At 35.5% G+C, this 19023-nt stretch overlaps 1 long non-coding RNA gene across 1 annotated transcript in view; it reads left to right on the forward strand.

Annotated features, from left to right (window-relative positions):
- Positions 1-18336, forward strand: part of LOC141559803 (uncharacterized) — a 149810-nt gene extending 131474 nt beyond the window's left edge. The window contains exons 3-4 of the long non-coding RNA XR_012487558.1: positions 9841-9911; positions 18090-18336. This is a non-coding gene — a long non-coding RNA (uncharacterized LOC141559803). The remainder of the gene's footprint in view (positions 1-9840; positions 9912-18089) is intronic.
- The last annotated feature ends 687 nt before the right edge of the window (positions 18337-19023 follow it).

Below are 19023 nucleotides of genomic sequence, written 5' to 3' on the forward strand. Positions count from 1 at the left end.
CTTGGATAATGGAGCATGAGAGACTAATTGCCAGTTGGACAATTCTCTATTAATATGTTGAAGGATGACCCTCCCCAACTATTCTGTGTTGGCTGGATGGGTGGGTGTGGACAAAGAAGAGGAAATAACATGAGTGGGTGGAGTAGGAGGAGGAGATTGATTCTTTCTCCTGGCCGTGGAGAGAGAGGAAGGAGGTGTGGAGATTGCTAGATCTAATCCCCCGACCAGGACCCCAAAAGACCAAGAATAAAGACCTTTGCTTACCCTGATTCTGAATGATTCTCTAACTCTCTGTAGGTTGGTAGCAATAGTAATTGATGCAAGGGTAGAGGAAACCAATTTGGGTTGTACACCAGAGATAAGCTTTAGAATTTTCTTATGTATAGCTAGTTTGTGGAAGAGGAAGCAGGATCAGGCTGAATTCAGTGGTGGTATATGATTGTTCTACTGGCTCATTTTTTAATTTTTTAATTTTTTTGAGCTGCTGGTCTACTGGGTATGAGTGAGAAAATGATTGGCCAAATAATAGAGACTGTCTATAGGTTCATATTTTCTTCAGGATCTTTTTTGTATGGATTTTGTTGAACTTCCATGACAGTTAAGAGCCTGTGTAGATTGTGGAGCACATATATTCCTTATGCTTAATTAATATTTAGACTCTGAATATTGGCTATATGATGCTTCAGAGTCAGGATACAGAATAAGCATCAAAAGAAGGATGAGTGACAATGTTGTCTTCTGTTGACTGAACTAAAAATCTGAGCTTTTCATCACTGAACTCAGTATCCCATCACCAGGAAAAGTGCACAAGTGGTGGCCTTTTCTATATGACATTTGAAAGTAGAGAAAATATGTGAGCTGAGCTGAGCCAGCAAACCATTAATTGGTGATTGGATGATAAATGATCTTGACTCAAATCTAGTAACTGGACATTTTCCACAAAACCCAGTAGAAATGATAAAATCACAGCTTGGATTCTGGGTGTTTATTACATTCTAACTGTGCAGTTTGGAGATATAAATTTGACTTTGTAAAAGAAGAAAAGACAGATGAGTTCACTAAGAGAAAAGCTGGACAAGGGCTTTTTCCAGACAGCCACACCAACCACAAGACCAGTAGCATTAAATGATGGAGTTGCCTACAGACACTTTTCATTTAGCAATTTTGCATGCCAGTGATGATTCAAATAGGCTGTGCCCAAGCTTCAACTTATTTATCGCCATTTTCTTTCTTGTCTTTCAGTCAGTGTCAGGGTCCTAAGCTTCCAAAAGAGACAGAAAAAGTCAGTATAACAGAATAGGGAAAAATCCAAACAAACAATACATACACAGAGGAGAAGGGTTCTGGTATTGGCTTAATCACTAATGATAACAGAAATCACATTTATGCAGTGTATTAGGTATAATAAAGTGCTTTTCCTCACTACAACTCTATGAGGAGGGTAATCTTGGCTCCATTTTACAAATGAAAAAACTTAGGTATGGAGTAGTTAGGAGACTTGCCCCTAAAGTTTTGTGGTTGGAAAGTGGCAATGATAAAAGAATCATACTGAGTGAACTGGAAAGAGTTACTTCTCATCTATAAATAGAGGGGATGGGTCTAGATGACTATCAAATTTGTAATTAGTAGAGCTAAGTTCAAATTTCATACCTGATGCTTACCACCTGTGTGAACTTGAGTAAGTCACTTAATTTGATATACTCGTGATGACTGGGTATATGATAAATAAATGTTATCCAACTTCAAGTGGGCTCTTACTGTAATAAGGCAGTCCTTTTTCTCCCTTATTGATTCTATGTTTTGCTACTCAGAGAACTATTAAAAAACTGTTCCCTCAATTTTCTCACTTTTCCCCTTTCTTTCTTATTTTCAGCTAAGGACTTCAACTTTTTACTAAGGAAATAGAGGACATTTGATATGTTTCCTCTTAACCCATTTTCTTAATCTCAATCTCTTGCCATTATCCTATATTTATTACTAATTTATTTCAGTTTCTATTAAAGGCTTTTTTTCTTTGCCAAAGCCAACTCTTCCATGTGCACTTAACCCCCTTTCTGTCTTCTACCTCAGACTGCGACTTCAGTCATTCCTGCCATATTCTCTCTTGAATCATTAACATCTCCTATCCTCTTGCTTTTTCTCTAGTGTCTTCAAACAAGTACTTTGACTATTTTCTACCATCCTTTAAAGCTGTTTCCCTCTCCCTTCCTCTTTTCCTACCCTTTCTTTCCATATGTGTGTGTATATAAATATGTAGATAGATATTTAGTATATGTGAATACACACACATCTACCTACATGTATACATACACACATTTATATATTTTCCATTTTATATTTATATATATTCCATTAAAGTCTTATATCTCTCCATCCTTTCTCAACCAAATATCTTAAAAAGCTATTTATACTTACAGCCTTCTCTTTTCCTCTTATTAATTCCTCAGCTCTTTGTTATTTGATTTTCAGCTTCATTGCTAAATTAAAAATGCTCCTTCCAAAGCTATCAAGTTCTTAATTGTTAAATCCTATAGTCTTTTCTGTATCCTTATCTTTCCTAATCTAATTACTCACATTTGACACAACCATCCTTACTTCTTAGTTTTCCTATCTTCCCCATCACTTCCCTAGTTCCTTTATTGACTAATCATCTACAGCAAATTACAAATTACACTAAATTTATGACAATAAAATTAAGCTAACCTAAAACATTTAGTTTTAGGCCTTCCTCTCTTTTCTTTCCACATTCTCCAAGTAACGTCATTAGGTCCCATGGATATAACTATTTATGCAGATGATTCACAGATCTTTATATTTCAATAGATCTATACCCACAATTGACTATTGGCCATTTCAAATGGACTTTCCCAGAGAGATCTCAAACTCAGCATGTCCAAAATTGAACTTGTTATCTTTATCCCCAAACCTTCCCCTCCAAACTTCCCTATTTCAAAGGCACCACATTGCTTTTAGTTTTACAGGATTTAGGTTGATGTTATTCTTGTCTTTTTATTTTCCCTCCCTTCACAGATCTATTCAGTTACCCCATCTTGCCATTTCTACCTCCAAACATATTTTATCTCCAAGTATTTCTCTCTACTCACAGTCACCATTTTGGTTCAAGTTTCCATCACCTCTTGCCTACATTATTGCAACAACTTTCTTATTGGTCTCCCTGCTTTAGGTTTCTCCCCACACTAGTCCATCCAACGTATGCTACCAATGTGATTTTCCTTAACTACAGAGACATCCACTTCAAATGGTTCCCTGTTGCTTATGAGAGAAAATAAAAATTTACTCTTTTGTTTTAAAACATTTTGCATCCTGGTTTGAATCAGTATTTTTAGCTTTATTGAACATTACTCTGTGATGCAACCAAAGTGAATTTCTCTTTTTCCTCAAATACACTCCATCCTCTGTCTAATCCTTTTGCACTGGTTGTCTTCCATTCCCATATCACATTTCCTTCTCAGCTCTGTGGATCACAGAATCCTTCTCTTCTTTCAAGGCTCAGATCCATCATCTTTTTCTGATTCCTTTCCTGATTCTCCAATAGCTGGTGGCTTCCCTTCCTCCCAAATTTTCCTAGCTTCTCTATTAATATGAAAAATTCTTGTAGAAAGGGAATTTTAAACTTTGTATTTGTACCCATCCCCCCCAGAGGCTAGCATAGTGCTAGATACAAAATAGGTAGTGAACAAATGCTTGCTAATGGTTGATACTTTGCTTGGATATCAGCTTCCTCATTTATAAAATAACGGAATGGGACAAGAGGACCTCGGAGATCCCTTCTAGATATTAATTTATAGTTCTAATATATTTGCTGTGATTTTCAGTGGTTTCACCCATAAATCAAAAAAGTTAGATTAATGATCTTTAAGTTCATTTTTCTAAACTGATTATTCTGCAATCCTACTATTTCTAGCAGGAAGCTAGTTCTGACATTCTACGGCCCATTTTACAAAAGTTATCAAAAAACAGCATGGCTTACAGGGTTTGAAAACTTGATTCTGGGTCAGAAGATCTTTGTTCCAATATCTTTTCTGCTACTTACCACTTGTGTGATAACTTACCTCTCGGTTCCTCAGTTTTTTTCCACATGTAATATTAGAGGGCATATGGGTAGCATATGGAAAGAGTATTGGGTCTGGAGTCAGGAAAATTCGTCTTCCTAAATTAAAGTCTAATTGTAGATACTTTACTAGCTGTGTGATTCTGGGCAAGTCACTTACTACTGTTTGCCTCAGAAATCACTCCAATATCTCTGACAGGAAATACTGACAAAAAGGATCATGAAGAATTGGACATAACTAATTAATAATAACAAACTGTCACTGTCCTGCAATTTTGGAAACAGGGATACCTAAGAAATAAGACAAGATTCAAAATATACTATCAAGGACAGAAATGTTGCTAATCCTGTAACACAGACTCACTTAACCTGTGAATTTATGATTGTAATTCAGCCCTTTGGAGTTATTGTTGTTGCTTAGTCATTTTTAGTAATGTCCAACCCTTTGTGGTTGGTCTGTTGCAATCTTTTCCTCTTGGTCTCCCTACTTTTTCTCTTCCCACTTTTATCCATCCTTTTCACAGCTGCCAAAGAGCTTTCTAAATTTAGGTATGACAATATTATTTCCTTTTTCAATAAATTCTACAAACTTTATATTGTATTTGGAATCAAAGACAAACTCATCCTTTTGGAATTTAAAGCTCTTTAGAAACTGGTTCACAACAATAGAGCAGTAATGAATTGAACCAGCTATACCCAGCGATAGAACTCTGGGAGATGACTATGAACCACTACATAGAATTCCCAATCCCTCTATTTTTGTCTGCCTGCATTTTTTTATTTCCTTCACAGGCTAATTGTACATTATTTCAAAGTCCGATTCTTTTTGCACAATAAAATAACTGCATGGACATGTATACATATATTTCATTTAACTTATACTTTAACATATTTAACATGTATTGCTCAACCTGCCATCTGGGGGAAGGGGTGGGGGGAAGGAGGGGAAAAGTTGGAACAAAAGGTTTTGCAATTGTCAATGCAGGAAAATTACCCATGCATATATCTTGTAAATAAAAAGCTATAATAACAAAATTTTAAAAAAAGATAGAAACTGGTTCAAATTAACCTTTCTAGAAAATGTTTGTTGACTCAATCAATCAAAAAGTTTTTATGAAGCCCCTATTATGTGCCAGGCACCGGGCTAAATGTTAAGGATATAAATACAGAAGTGAAACACTCCTAACCTTTAAGGGATTAATTCTATCTATACAAGTATAAGGTGAAACAAAATATATAGAAAGAAAATGGATGGGAGCCAGTTAGGTGGAACAGTGGGTAGAGCCCTAGTCCTGGAATTAAGAGGAGTTAAATTCAAATGCAACTTCAGACACTTATTAGCTGTGTGATTTAGGGAAATTAACCCCAATTGCCTCTTTAAAAAGTGAAAAAAAGAAAGGAAATAGTAATTATGGGCAGAGGTACTAAGAACTTTGGGATTAGGAAAGGCTTTATGTTGGAGATGCCATTTGAACTGAGACTTGAAGGAAGTGATGGATGAGATGGGACATATTAGTGGAATGGACATTTCAAGCATGGGGTGTACAGAGTAAAAGCCCCAAGGTAGGTTAGGGTAGGCCCCATGCCATCTGGAAAAAATATCAAGGATGGTTTGGTTGAAACAAGAGCATATGAAGGTGAGTGATTTGCAATAAAGCTGGGAAGATAGATTGCAGATAGTTTGTGAAGGTTTTTAAATGCCAGAAAAATTTGTATATTATCTTAGAAATAATAGGGACACACTACTATTTATTAAGCAGGGGAGTGACATAATTAGATCATTTGCCTCTTTTTTGCCACTTGTTTATCCTAATCTAGTTTCTTCCACTGATCTTAAATTATATCACTTTGAACTGAATTTAATGCTACACATGGGAACTGACCAGAATAAAGTAATACAGCTCTATTACTTCTGGGCTTGTAGGTGGTACAGTGACTAGAGCACCAGTCTCAGACACTTACTAGTTGTGCAACCATGGGTAAGTCATCTAACCCTATTAGCCTCAGTTCCTCATTTGTAAAATGAGCTGGAGAAGGAAATTGCAAACTACTCAAGCATCTTTCCTAAGAAAACCTCAAATGGGGCCACAAAGAATCAGACAATATTGAAAAAACTGAACAACAACAACAACAGCAACTACTACTACCATTACAAATACTAATACAACACCACTACTCCTCTTGTCTTAAATGCAGCTTGAGATTGCATTAAGATTTTTTGGCTGCCATTTCACACTTTGCAGTCTCATAAAACTTCAGCTTTTTCTTAGATGAACTGCTTAGCTAGCCATGGCTGCCCCATGGAGGACTACTGAGGCTGATTTTTTTTTCCCTTCCCAAACCAAGTGTAAGGTTTCACAATACATTTTAATATGGATCAAAGCCTTAAATCTCAGGGAAAAAGTTCTGACTCTTGCATCTTAGGTATTCCTTAGTTGCATGAAGGAGGATTCTTTTATACAAATTTAAGGGGCAACATACTGATGCTCCTAAAATCCAGGGTCATGCTTCCAAGAGAGAGCTTATTGCCATCAATTTTAGTCCTACTCTCGTTTGAGTTTCCAGTTCTAAATGCTATAAATTGGTTGTAAAAATCTGAGTTTAAATTATACTCTAGGAAGAACACAGTGGGTGGCGGCTAAAATAACAAAGACATGTAGTTTTGGAGCAATGTCAAAATTTAGTTTGTTTTCTCCCTATCCGGAGTTTCCTCAAGCAACAAAGTGATGCGTTAGATAGAATGCTAGGCCTGGAGTCAGGAAGATTCATCTTCACCAGTTCAAATCTGACCTCAGACACTATCTGTGTGATCCTGGGCAAGTCACTTAATCTTGTTTGCCTCAGTTCCCTCATCTGTAAATTGAACTGATAGAGGAGTTGTTGAACCATTCCATTACCTTTGCCAAGAAAACCCCAGTAGAGTCACAAAGAGTCAGATACTACTGAAAAGACTGAACAACAATAAAAATAATTTTCTCTGATTATAGCTTGTGTCTTTATCTCCAGAGATATAGGAAAAATATGCCCAACTCCTAAGCAAGAATTCAAAGTAACAATGTATATTGAATATGGGACCAAAGCCTTATTTTATTCCAGAGATAAAATGTAGAAAGAAAAATAGGTTTCACAGTAATTCTTAAACAATATAATTTGTCTTTTTTCAGTGAATTTCACCTTTCCTCTGGGTTATAAAACATAAGCTTTGTAGAATTATTCCAAGGACTTAGACTTTAGTAAGGAAACATACTTAGGGCTTTCTAGAGAGGCAACCTTGAAGCTGAATCCTTGATTTTCCCTAAAGAACTTGGGTTTTCAATAGAAGAAAAATGAATATAGAGTTGTTAGAGAAACAATTCCCTTCCTACTGGCTTCTACCACATGAATAAACACTTCAGTGGCATAGAACAACGTCCAGGTTTTTTGCTCCTCTATGTCCTGTTTTAGTCTTTGGCATTTCTGTACTTCTGGGACACATGCTTGATCCTTGATTGTAAATACTCTAGACACTTCTTTAAAAGATTGAAGTTTAGGAACTCCTATCTCTTGACTGCATTATTTCTCCCTCCCTGGAGCTACTGATAGAATAGACAAGTACTGCTACCTCTTAAGTCCAGATACTCAGAGCCAAGATATCTGAAGTTCAGGAACTTTTGTTTTCTATCACTGCTCCTTGGATGGTATTCATTTCTGCATGAATCAGAACCTTTTCATGACTGTTATCTTGAGGTGATGGTAGTATTTGGTCTCTGGGGGGCTAGGCTGATGCACAGGAGTCATCTCTTAGAAATCAAAGTATGCTCTCATGTTTCAAGTCTCTTTGAATCTCCCTGAATGGGAAAAAGACTCATTTTGTAATTGACTTCCTTTTATAAGTCTAATGAAGAGGTCTACAAACAGCTGGTATATAGCAATTTGTTCTCAATTAGTGATGCTTCATCACTCAACCTTCATTATTGACTTTCTTGCTTTCCTTTAAATCCCAACTAAAATCTCACCTTTTTTTAAATAGATTTTTTTATTTTCAAAATATAGTAAAAATAATTTTCCAATTCACCCTTGCAAAACCTTGGGTTCCTATTTTTTCTCCCTCCCTTCCTCTACTTCCTCCCCTAGAGAGCAAGTAATCCAATATATGTTAAACATGTACAATTCTTCCTTGCACATTTCCACATTTATCATGCAGCACAAGAAAAATAGGATCAAAAAGGAGAAAAAATGAGAAAGAAAACAAAAAACCTAATAAACAACAACAAAAAGATGAAAATATTAAGTTGTGATCTGCATTCAGTCACCATAAATCTCTTTCTGAATGGAGATAACTCTCCATCACAAGTCTATTAAAATTGGCCTGAAGCATTACATTGTTAAAAAGAGCCACATCTATCAAAATTGATCATCACATCATCTTGTTGTTGGTGTGTACTATGATCTTTTGGTATTACTTCATTTAGCATTAGTTCATATAAGTCTCTCTAAGCTTCTCTGAAATCATTCTCCTGATTATTTTTTATAAAAATAATATTCCATAACATTCATATGCTATAACTTATTCAGCCATTCCCCAACTTATGGGTATCCACTCAGTTTCCAATTCTTTGCCACCACAAAAAAGGGCTGCTAGAAACATTTTTGCACATGTGGGTCCTTTTCCCTTTTTTATTATCTCTTTGGGATATACATCCAGTAGAAACACTGCTAGATCAAAGGAATGCATAGTTTGATAATTCTTTGGGCATAGTTCCAAATTACTCTCCAGAATGATAGGATCAGCTCACAACTCCACCAACAATGTATTAGTGTCCCAGTTTTCCCATATCCCTTCCAACAGTTATCATTATCTTTTCCTGTCATCTTAGCCAATTTGAGAGATGTGTAGTGGTGCCTCAGAGTTGTCTTTCTTTGATCAATAGTGACTTAGAGTACAAAGTATCACCTTGTATAGGAAGCCTTCCTCAACTCCTCTTTATTTCAATGTCTTCTTTATTTTAATTATTTCCTGTTGATCTTGTACATAACTTGCTTTGTATATATTTGTTTATATGTTGACTCTCTAATTAGATTTTAAGTTCCTTGAAGGCAAGGTCTGTCTTTTCCTTCTTTTTGTGTCCCCAGAGCTTGGGCACAATACCAGGCACATAGTAGATACCTAATGTTTATTTATTTTTATTAGTTCTCAGACCTAAGATATGTCTATGATTTTCTCAATGAAGTGCCAGTGAACACTCTCTGTAATAACTTCCATTAGGAGTTGGGATCAAATTCCTAAACAATAGTAGGCAATGTAACAAATCTCCACATAATCATGTTGATTCAAATGGCTGTCACTAGGTGACAGCAACTTGAATAAAGACAGGTGAGTTTAGATGAAACAGATTCTAAAGGTATCTCTGTGTAAGCTGCATCCAGTTTCCCTGCTTTGACTCAAATTCAAAGAATCAAATTTAATAATTCAACAAATATATGTATATGTTCATATGTCACTATATATACATGTACAGTAAGAATCATATTTTTGTTTTTCAGTGAATTGTTTTTCAGTGAAGTCAAGTGAAGGACTAGAGTTTATGTTGTATGAGGATTGGTTGAATAAATAGGAATATTTAGTTTAGAGAAGAAAAGAGTTAGGGGGTGCATGATGATTCTTTTAAAATAGGTGACTGTTACATGGAAGATTTAAACCCTTGAACTGCTATAGGCCTCTCTCTCTCAAAGCATTTTGGTTTTTTGTGGTTGTTCACTTGTGTCTAACTCTTTGTGACCCCATTTAGGATCATATGGGAAAGATTTGTCATTATTTTGTCCAGCTCATTTTACAGATGAAGAAACGAAGGCAAATAAGGTAAATGACTTGCCCAGGGTCATACAACTAATAAATGTCTGAAACCAGATTTGAATTCAGGAAATTGAGTCTTGACTCCAGACTCACTGTGTCACCTAGCTGCTCTGCCTTTTATTCAGTTGTTTGAAATCATTCTGCATATACTCAGAAAGGGCCTTGTCATCTTTGCTAGAATATAAGCTCCTTTCCCGTAAATATGTTTCATTCATTGTATTTGCATCCTCAGTGCCTACCACAGTGCTCAACACTGCTAAAAGTTATTTCTTTCTTTCTCTAAGTCTTGTCCTTGAACCTCTGCCATCAGTCCTAATCCTACTCTTTTTTTGATGATTCTTGTTAGGTGAGTTTTTTGCCTCACAGGCTGGGTGGTGGAAGTAGAAGTAGCCCAGAATTAGATGAATAGCAGCAAATTATTAAAATGTTTTTTGACTAGACAGTATGTACATGCATTCCTTTGAATGTAAACATATCTAACTCTCTGTAGGTTGGTAGCAATAGTAATTGATGCAAGGGTAGAGGAAACCAACTTGGGATGCACACCAGAGATAAGCTTTGGAAGTTTCTTTATATCAGTTCAAATAGATTTTCCCAGGTTTCTTTTGACCTACTCCTTAATCATTTCTTATAGTTCAGGAATAGTTTATTATATTTACATACCATGATCTATTCATCCATTCTCCATTTGGTAAGTATCTCTTTTGTTTACAGTTTTTTTTTTTTTTTTTTTTTTTTTTTTTTTTTTTTTTTGCTATATGAAAAGTGATGCTATAAATATTTTTAAATAAAAATGTATTGCTCTTTTCTTTTATATTGTTCATATTTCTTACTGTTCCAATATCCACTTTCTTTCCCTGTGAGCCATAAAAAAATAAAAAAGAGGAAGAAAAGTTCAGCAAAATAAACTAACATGTTGAAAAATTCTAATATCAGTATACCAGGTTCCAGATCAGTGGTTCCCCACCTTTTGAAAGAATATATATATCTCATTTGTCTTCTTTTTAAAGTGCTTAGGACCTAGGGGTTCTCAAACTACGGCCTGGGCCAGATGCAGCCGCTGAGGACATTTATGTGGCCCACCGGGTTATGGCAAATGGGCTGAGGGGCGGAGACTACAGTCTGGCCCTCCAACAGTCTGAGGGACAGTGAACTGGCCCCCTATTTAAAAAGTTTGAGGACCACTGGTAGGTAGTACAATAGATGGAACATTGGCCCTGAAATCAGAAAGACCTGAATTCAATTCAACCTCAGACACTTAGAGCTATGTGACCTTTGAGAAATTACTTAATCTAGCCTCAGTTTTCTCATCTGTAAAATGAATTGGAGAAGAAAATGGTAAATCACTCTAGTATCTTTGTGGTTTTTTATTCCATAATAGCTTTTTATTTTTAAAAGTACTTGCAAAGATAGTTTTCAACATTCACCTGTGCAAAAACTTTGTGTTCCATATTTTTCTCCCCCCCAACTCCTCTAGACAGCAATAATCCAATATATGTTAAATATGTGCAACTCTTATAAACATATTTCCACATTATCATGCTGCACAAGAAAAATGAGAGCAATAAAGAAAAAAAATGAAAGAAAAGGCAAGTAAATAACAAGAAAAGGTGAAAATACTATGTTGTGATCCACATTCAGTCCCCATAGTCCTCTCTGTATGCAGATAGCTCTTTCCATCACAAGTCTATTGGAAATGTCTTGAATCACTTCATTGTTGAAAAGATCACGGTTGATAATCATATCATCTTGGTGTTGCTGCATACAATATTCTCTTGGTTTTTACTTCATTTAGCATCAGTTCATGTAAGTGTCTCTAGGCCTTTCTGAAATCATCTTGCTGATTGTTTCTTATAGAACAATAATATTCTATTACATTCATGTACCACAACTTATTCAGCCATTCTCCAAATAATGAAAATAATAAAAATAATAAAATAATAAAATCCCTTTTGCCTTGTTTCCTACTACAAATAGAGGCTACAAACATTTTTGCACATGTGGATCCCTTTCCTTCTTTAATATCTCTTTGGGATACAGACCCAATAGAGAAACTGTGGATCAAAGGGTATACATAGTTTGGTAGCTTTTGGGGGATAGTTCCAATTTGCTTTCCAGAATGGTTGGTTAGTTCACAACTCCATCAATAATGTATTAATGTCCCAGTTTTCCCACATCCCCTCCAACATTTATCATTATCTTTTCCTGTCTTCTTAGACAATCTGAGAGGTTTATAGTGGTACTTCAGAGTTGTCTTAATTTTAATTTCTCTAATTAATAGTGATTTAGAGCATTTTTTCATATGACTAGAAATAGATTTAATTTCTTTATCTGAACATTGTCTGCTCATATCCTTTGGCCACTTATCAACTGAGAATGGCTTGTATTCTTATAAATTTGAGTCAATTCTCTATATATTTTAGAAATGTGGTCTTTATCAGAATCTAGTATTTTTGTTAACCCCAAATGGGGTCACTAATAGTTAGACATGATTGATCACAACAATGATATTCCATAACTTTTATGATTTGTGTAGCAATATACCAATTAACAAAAGTCTACTTTGTTTCCAGTTCTTTACTACTACAAAAAGTGCTACTAATCATGTCAACAAGAATTTAGGACCTACACACTATATTAAGGGTTATAAATATCTTAAGCTTTTCCTATATCATTGCCTTCCTTGGGGTGTCCACCTAGCATGGATATCTGGAACAAAGTGTGTTTTAATCTCTTTCCATCTTTCCTAATACCCCAATACCAACCAAAAATGCAGTTTCAAAACATTAGAAAATGAGAAGCAGAGTTGAGAAGGGAAAGAAGGATGGCTGATTTGGGCTTTTCCTCAAAATAGAGGCACCAAGAAGAATTTACCAAATGAAAGGCAGAAGTGGTCAAGTATGGTGGAGGAATATTTCAGGGTGGAAGTTTATAGTTGAATATTCTTTCTGTTATCGCACATTATGAAGTTTTTTAATCTTTGAAGGGAATTGAAGCACTGAGAAGCAAAGTGACATTAAGAATGACCAAATCAATTATTAAGACATGTTAAAAAAAAAAAAAAAAAAACAACACAATTTAACCAAGAATCTTGGCCTTATCTTGGCAGAGAATTAGATGTATATATTGCTTCTGTGAACTCAACAGCTTGACAATAAACATTTATTGAACAGCTTTTATGTAACAGGCACTGTGCTAAATGTTGGAATATAAAAAATAGGCAAAAACCAATCTCTGCCTGCAAGGAGATTACAATCTAATAGAAAGAATACTAGGTTTGCCATTAACCAATCCTGTTCCATGGTTAATTCATATTACTTTTATAGATTTCATAATCTTCAATGATAAAATGGGTTTAGTATTATTTTTATCTACATCACAAAGCTATTATGAAGAAAACACTTTGTATCCCCTAACATGCTATATAAATGTGAGTTATTATTTGTTACTATTGTTGCTATTCAGATCCATCAAGCATCATCTCAATTGCCTTAATTTTTTCTTCTTCTTTGCTATCAATATTCAACATGTTAGAACTGAGATCATCTGATAGAGAGTTTGAGTGAAATCCTTTCTCTTCCCCCTGACTTTCTTCCTTAATTGTATAGCATTTCCAATCTTTGAGATCCATTATTCATGCTGTCAATCTGGGAATAATTCATCTTTGGTATCTGTGAAATATGAGCCTGATTCTCAGTGATAGAAACAGTATGTTATAAATCTTCTATCATTTATAAATGCTGAGAACAGAGTGAATGATGTTGAGGAGGGAAGGATGGCTGGAAGAATGGGCTTTCTTCAATTGGAAGTGAACTTTTTTTCACCTTTGCTTTGTCTGATTCACATAGAATAGCTCCAGGATCCAAATTATATGAAAGAATACACTTGGTGACTTTCATCCAAAATCTGAATCCTTATTTTTCAGCAGTTAAAGATGATCATGACTACTTACTACCATTGTTATTAAATGGCATGTCTATTAATTAGGATTATCTTCATTTCATAGTTTTCTTCAACTTGAACTCAATGGGTAAATAGTAAGCAACTTACACCAAAACCTCAGAATAACCATAGAAATCAAATGAAAAGACATGGAATGGAGGAAGAATACTAGACTCAAAGTCAGTAGATCTGGGACTAATAATAATAAAATAATGATGATGATATCACATAATATAATCTAATGGATAAATCTATCACTGTAAGCCCAGCTATAGAAAAAATAACACTTCTTCATTGAAAAGAACATTAAAAGACAATTTTGGGTCACATGACAAACAAGTAAAAAACTTGACAGAAATACTTATGAAATTATCAAGCATCATTTAGCAAAGCAATACCTAAGGATGATAACAGGCACATACTATTGGATATGTCTCATGAAACTGAAAATACTTTTCCTCCATATGGAGCCTGTTAGGTGGGCAAAGATCCAAGTTAGGAATTAAAATGCCCTTCATGGGAAACATCTACATGAACTCAAACAAACATATGCCAATAAAAAAGTATTAAAAATGGTTAAATAATTCAGATTTATTTGTAGAAATTTATAGAAATGGAAGCCACATGAACTCAGCCAACAGCATGCTAAAAAATGACAATCACAAGCCTTGTATTACTTAGGATACATCTTCTTAAGTTTTTTTAAGGCTCAGAAAGAAATGACTTGACCAATGACTGATTTTCCTTATTCCAAGTTCAAACTTTATTAACAATACAAACATTCCCAAGAACATAGTAGATGCTTAACATGTTTATTTCATGAAAAAAAAAATGAATTTCCAAGAAATGCTCATTACAGTCTTAAAATTTGCTTATCCATGCTCCAGAGGCTAGTTTGTCATAAATCTACATAGGGAAATATTATTTATGTTCATGTAAAGAAAGGGTAGAAAGGAGTTTTTTTCCCTTCCATAGTCCTAGTGAGACCATCTTTCTTTCTGAAGAGAATTAGATTGATAATGCTGTTTTTGATGTTTTATCTTTCTGACTTTAATAATGATAGTAATATGTGATGGTCCGGTCTAGCTCCTCTGAAGGGCTCAGAATAAGTTCATGTCAGGATAAGGAAAAGTCCTTGCCCCACTTTGTGGACGCCAATTTGTAATGTACTGTTGTCTCCAGAAGCTGCCGATTGCTTTCTGGGAGGAGATCTACTGTGTCAACTCAAATCTCTTGGACAGATTCTTCTTCCTGTAGAGAACCGTTGTCTCCAGACAGTTGCTGTTAACTCTGGTCCAGAGAAGTGATTTCCCTTCCTGCAGAGAGCTGCCTCAAGTCTGGTCTAGAGCAGAGACTTCCTTTTCCTCTAGAGCTGCCCTCTTTTATCCTCCCAGAGAATGGGCGTGGGATAATGCAAGGGCTTCTGGGAAAAATTACTTCAACCAATGAACTTGCTCCTCCTAAGCTTGCAAGCTCTTCCCCAGGAATTCACAAGTCAAACTCCCAGGAAAGGCCGGAACTAGAAAATTGTTAAGTACCAACTTAGCACTTAGTAAAAACCTAATATCTCATTATCTCATTAGCACTTAGTAAGAACCTAACAGTAATAACAAAATAATACATTTGTATAATCCTTTAAAGTTTGAAAAGCATCCTACAAATTTCATCTCATTTGATTCTCATAAAAACTTTGGGAGATTGGTGTAATTGTTATCACTATTTTATAGATGAGGAGACTGGGAAACAGAAATTATACATCTAAGAGTCACTGTAAAGGGCTGAAACTCTGAATAGGTGCACTGGAATTAGACAACTGAACACTTAAGACCCATTGGACAATACTCTATTAGCATATGCTTGGACAACGGCCCTTCCTACTATTCTGTGCTAGCTGGATCTTTTGGTGTATACAGAGAATTGTAGGAGGGATTGGAGGGTGGAGTAAGACAAGCCAGAGTCTCTTTGGAGGAGAACAAGGAGAAGGGTGGTCTGTAGGTGAAGAGCTTGTGGCAGTTTCGTCTGTCTTCTTTGCTTCTCCCCCTAAAGACCAAGGACTTTTGCTGATTCTGACTCTGGCTGATACTGGGGTCAACAGGGAGCTAACTCGTCCTTCACAGGTCACATAGCTAATTAGTTTCTGAGGTAGGATTTGAATTCAGGTCTTTTTTCTTCTTTGTTTCTTTTTTTCCTTTCTTTACTTCTTTCTTCCTTTTTATTGTATTTTTCCAATTACATGTAAAAGCAATTTTTAGCATTTAAAAAAAAAAATTTTGAATTCCAAATTTGTAAAGTTCCTGTTGTCTCCAGAAACTGCCGATTGCTCTCTGGGAGGAGATCTGCTGTCTCAACTCAGTCTCTCGGGCAGATTCTTCTTCCTGTAGAGAGCCGTCAACTCTGGTCCAGAGTAGACTTCTCCTCTTCCAGAGTGCTGTCCTCTTTTATCCTCCCAGAGAATGGGCGTAGAATAACTCAGGGGCTTCTGGGGAAAAAATGCTTCAACCAATGAACTTGCTCCTCTTAAACATTAAGCTCCTCCCCAGGAGTTCAAAGGGGTAAACTTCCCTTAAAGGCTGGAACTAGAGAATTGTTAAGTACCGACTTAGCACTTAGTAAGAACCTAATATCTCATTATCTCATTAGCACTTAGTTAAGAACCTAACACAAATTCTTTTCCTTCTTGAGATGGCAAACAATTTGATTTATATTATACATATTCAAGTATGCAACATATTCAGGCATGTGACATATTCCATATTGGTCATTTTTTTTTTAATCTACACCACCACCAAAAATAAAAACCAAAGCAAACCCCCCCCCCTCCCAAAATAAAGAAAGTGAAAAATAGCATGCTTTAATCTGCATTCAGACTCCATTGGTTCTTTCTTGGAGTTGGATAGCACTTTTCATCACAAGTCCTTTGGAATTGTCTTCAGGTCTTTCTAATTTCAGGACCAATGTACTAACCACTTTTGTTTATCTTGTTCTCTATCACTCTGTTCAAGTCTCTTTGTCTCCCTTCCTCTCTTCTCTTTACCCCCTTTTCTTCAAAATTATCTATGCAAATCAAATTACCTAAGCAAATCTTATATACAAGGACACATAATCCTAAAAGGTAAAATGGATTTGGCCCAGATTACTAGAATTTAAGGTAAGGTGCTGGATAAACTGCTCATGTTAGTCTAAAAATACACGAAAATTTCAGACCTCCTAAACTCATGCAGCTCTTCAGGGTTGAATCCCATATGTTCTCACTGTGTCACATTTTGGCAAAGCACTAATTGTCAGCAACAACGTAAAAAATCTGTGCTTTATATGAGACTGAAGAGCCTGAGGAAGATAGGCATTATTTGTTATGCATTAAATGGCTGAAAATCTGTCCAGAGAAATCTTGATAGGATGATAAATGTGTTTGAGGGCTCTTGCTTTTCATTAAGCATTTTTTAGTATTTATACATTAATTTCCTTTCATATCTTCTTCTTCATATCTAGCACCTCTTTCTCCTTTACTTACTTTCACCCAATCCAAATAAACCTTATAAAGCAAAAACAACAACAACAACAACAAAAAAAACCCCCAAAACAAAAACAAACAAACAAAAAAACTTGCACACACAATTTCTAAGAGCCAAAAAATCTAAAAAATTATATCATACCCAATTGTGTTTGATTTAGGCAATTCTGACCTTAAGGTTCCACTTATATCAAATGGAAAAAATAGCTTAAAAAAAGAATATTCAAAGTAGGAGGAGCCTTTCTCTCTTTCTCTCTCTCTCATTGTGAGGAATCAGGCATTACTGCTGTGAATTAGCATAATATTTATGGAAAGCAACATGGAAATATAGGAAGAAAGTGACAAAATTGATTATACTGCTTGACTTAGTGAGCTTACTAAATGACTACAAGTCCCTACAAATGTTATTTAATGGGAAAGGTGAAAGGGATCTCCCTACCAAAAAAAAAAAAAAGTCCATTTCATCTTCTGTAAATGAAGGGGTTGTACTAAATGACCCCTAAGGGCCCTTCAAGCTATAAATCCTATAAATAATCCATTCTGCTTTGAAGTCTTCCAATAGAAAAGAAGCCACAGGAGAGAATGATGAAAGGATGCATGATTTATGCAGGGGACTGGACTTCTTCAAGACACTTCCAATAGTAAAAGTCTATAATGCCTTTTGATGACTTCATTGTACTTTTATTTGTAATTTTTTTCTCCTGAGGTCTTCTTTATTTCTCTCTTTTCAGATTCAGAGATTATAAGGGAAGCTCTCTGACATGCAAGACCTACACAGAGTCCATCTAGACAGTGGCCATATTTGGGATTTACAGCTTATAAGACAGACTAGTTTTTCTATCAGGAAATGGGCCATACAAAGGTAAAACATCTCAATTTAATCAAGGGAAATATAGATTTTCATGTGTTAATTATATAAGAGATGTGACATTCATGTCACTGACTAGAGCTAATAAAAACAATCAAGAAATCATCGGTTTTACGAATATGTTCCTGGGCTATGGTGTACAAAAAACCAAGAATAATAAAATGTAAGAATGAGTGTGTTACTGTGCCGTTCTATTTTTTCTTTCTTTCTTTCTTTTTTTTTTTTTGCTGAGGCAATTGAGGTTAAATAATCTGCCTAGGATCACACAGCTAGGATGTGTTAAGTGTCTGAGATCAGTTTTGAACTCAGGTCCTCCTGATTTCAGGACTGGTGCTCTATCAATTGAGCCACCTAGTTGTCCCTATTTTGTTTTTTTTTTTTTTTTTTTTTTTTTTTTAGGGATAGCAATTGTCCAGACCTATGGTTTTAATGTTAGTATCAATGTGGATAGAATGCTAGGCCTGTACTCAGGAAGAACTGAGTTTAACTCTGGTCTCTGCCACTAACTAGCAATGTAACCCTTTTAAATGTTAACCCATTTAACACTTTTTGCCTCAGTTAACTTCATCTGTAAAATGAGCTGGAAAAGGAAATAGAAAACCATTCCAATGTCTCTGCCAAGAAAATACCAAATAAGGTCATAAAGAGTTGGATATGAGTGAAATGATTAAATAACTCATTATCCAACCAAAGGCCTTCTTTCCTGGAAGTCTGAATGATAAAGTCAGAGAGTGGAAGAATATGGGGGTGAGTGGGGAGAGAGGGTGTCCAAATCTAGAGATTTTATCTATTTATCC

The sequence above is a fragment of the Sminthopsis crassicaudata genome, chromosome 3, assembly GCF_048593235.1.
Source record: "Sminthopsis crassicaudata isolate SCR6 chromosome 3, ASM4859323v1, whole genome shotgun sequence".
NCBI lineage: Eukaryota > Metazoa > Chordata > Mammalia > Dasyuromorphia > Dasyuridae > Sminthopsis > Sminthopsis crassicaudata.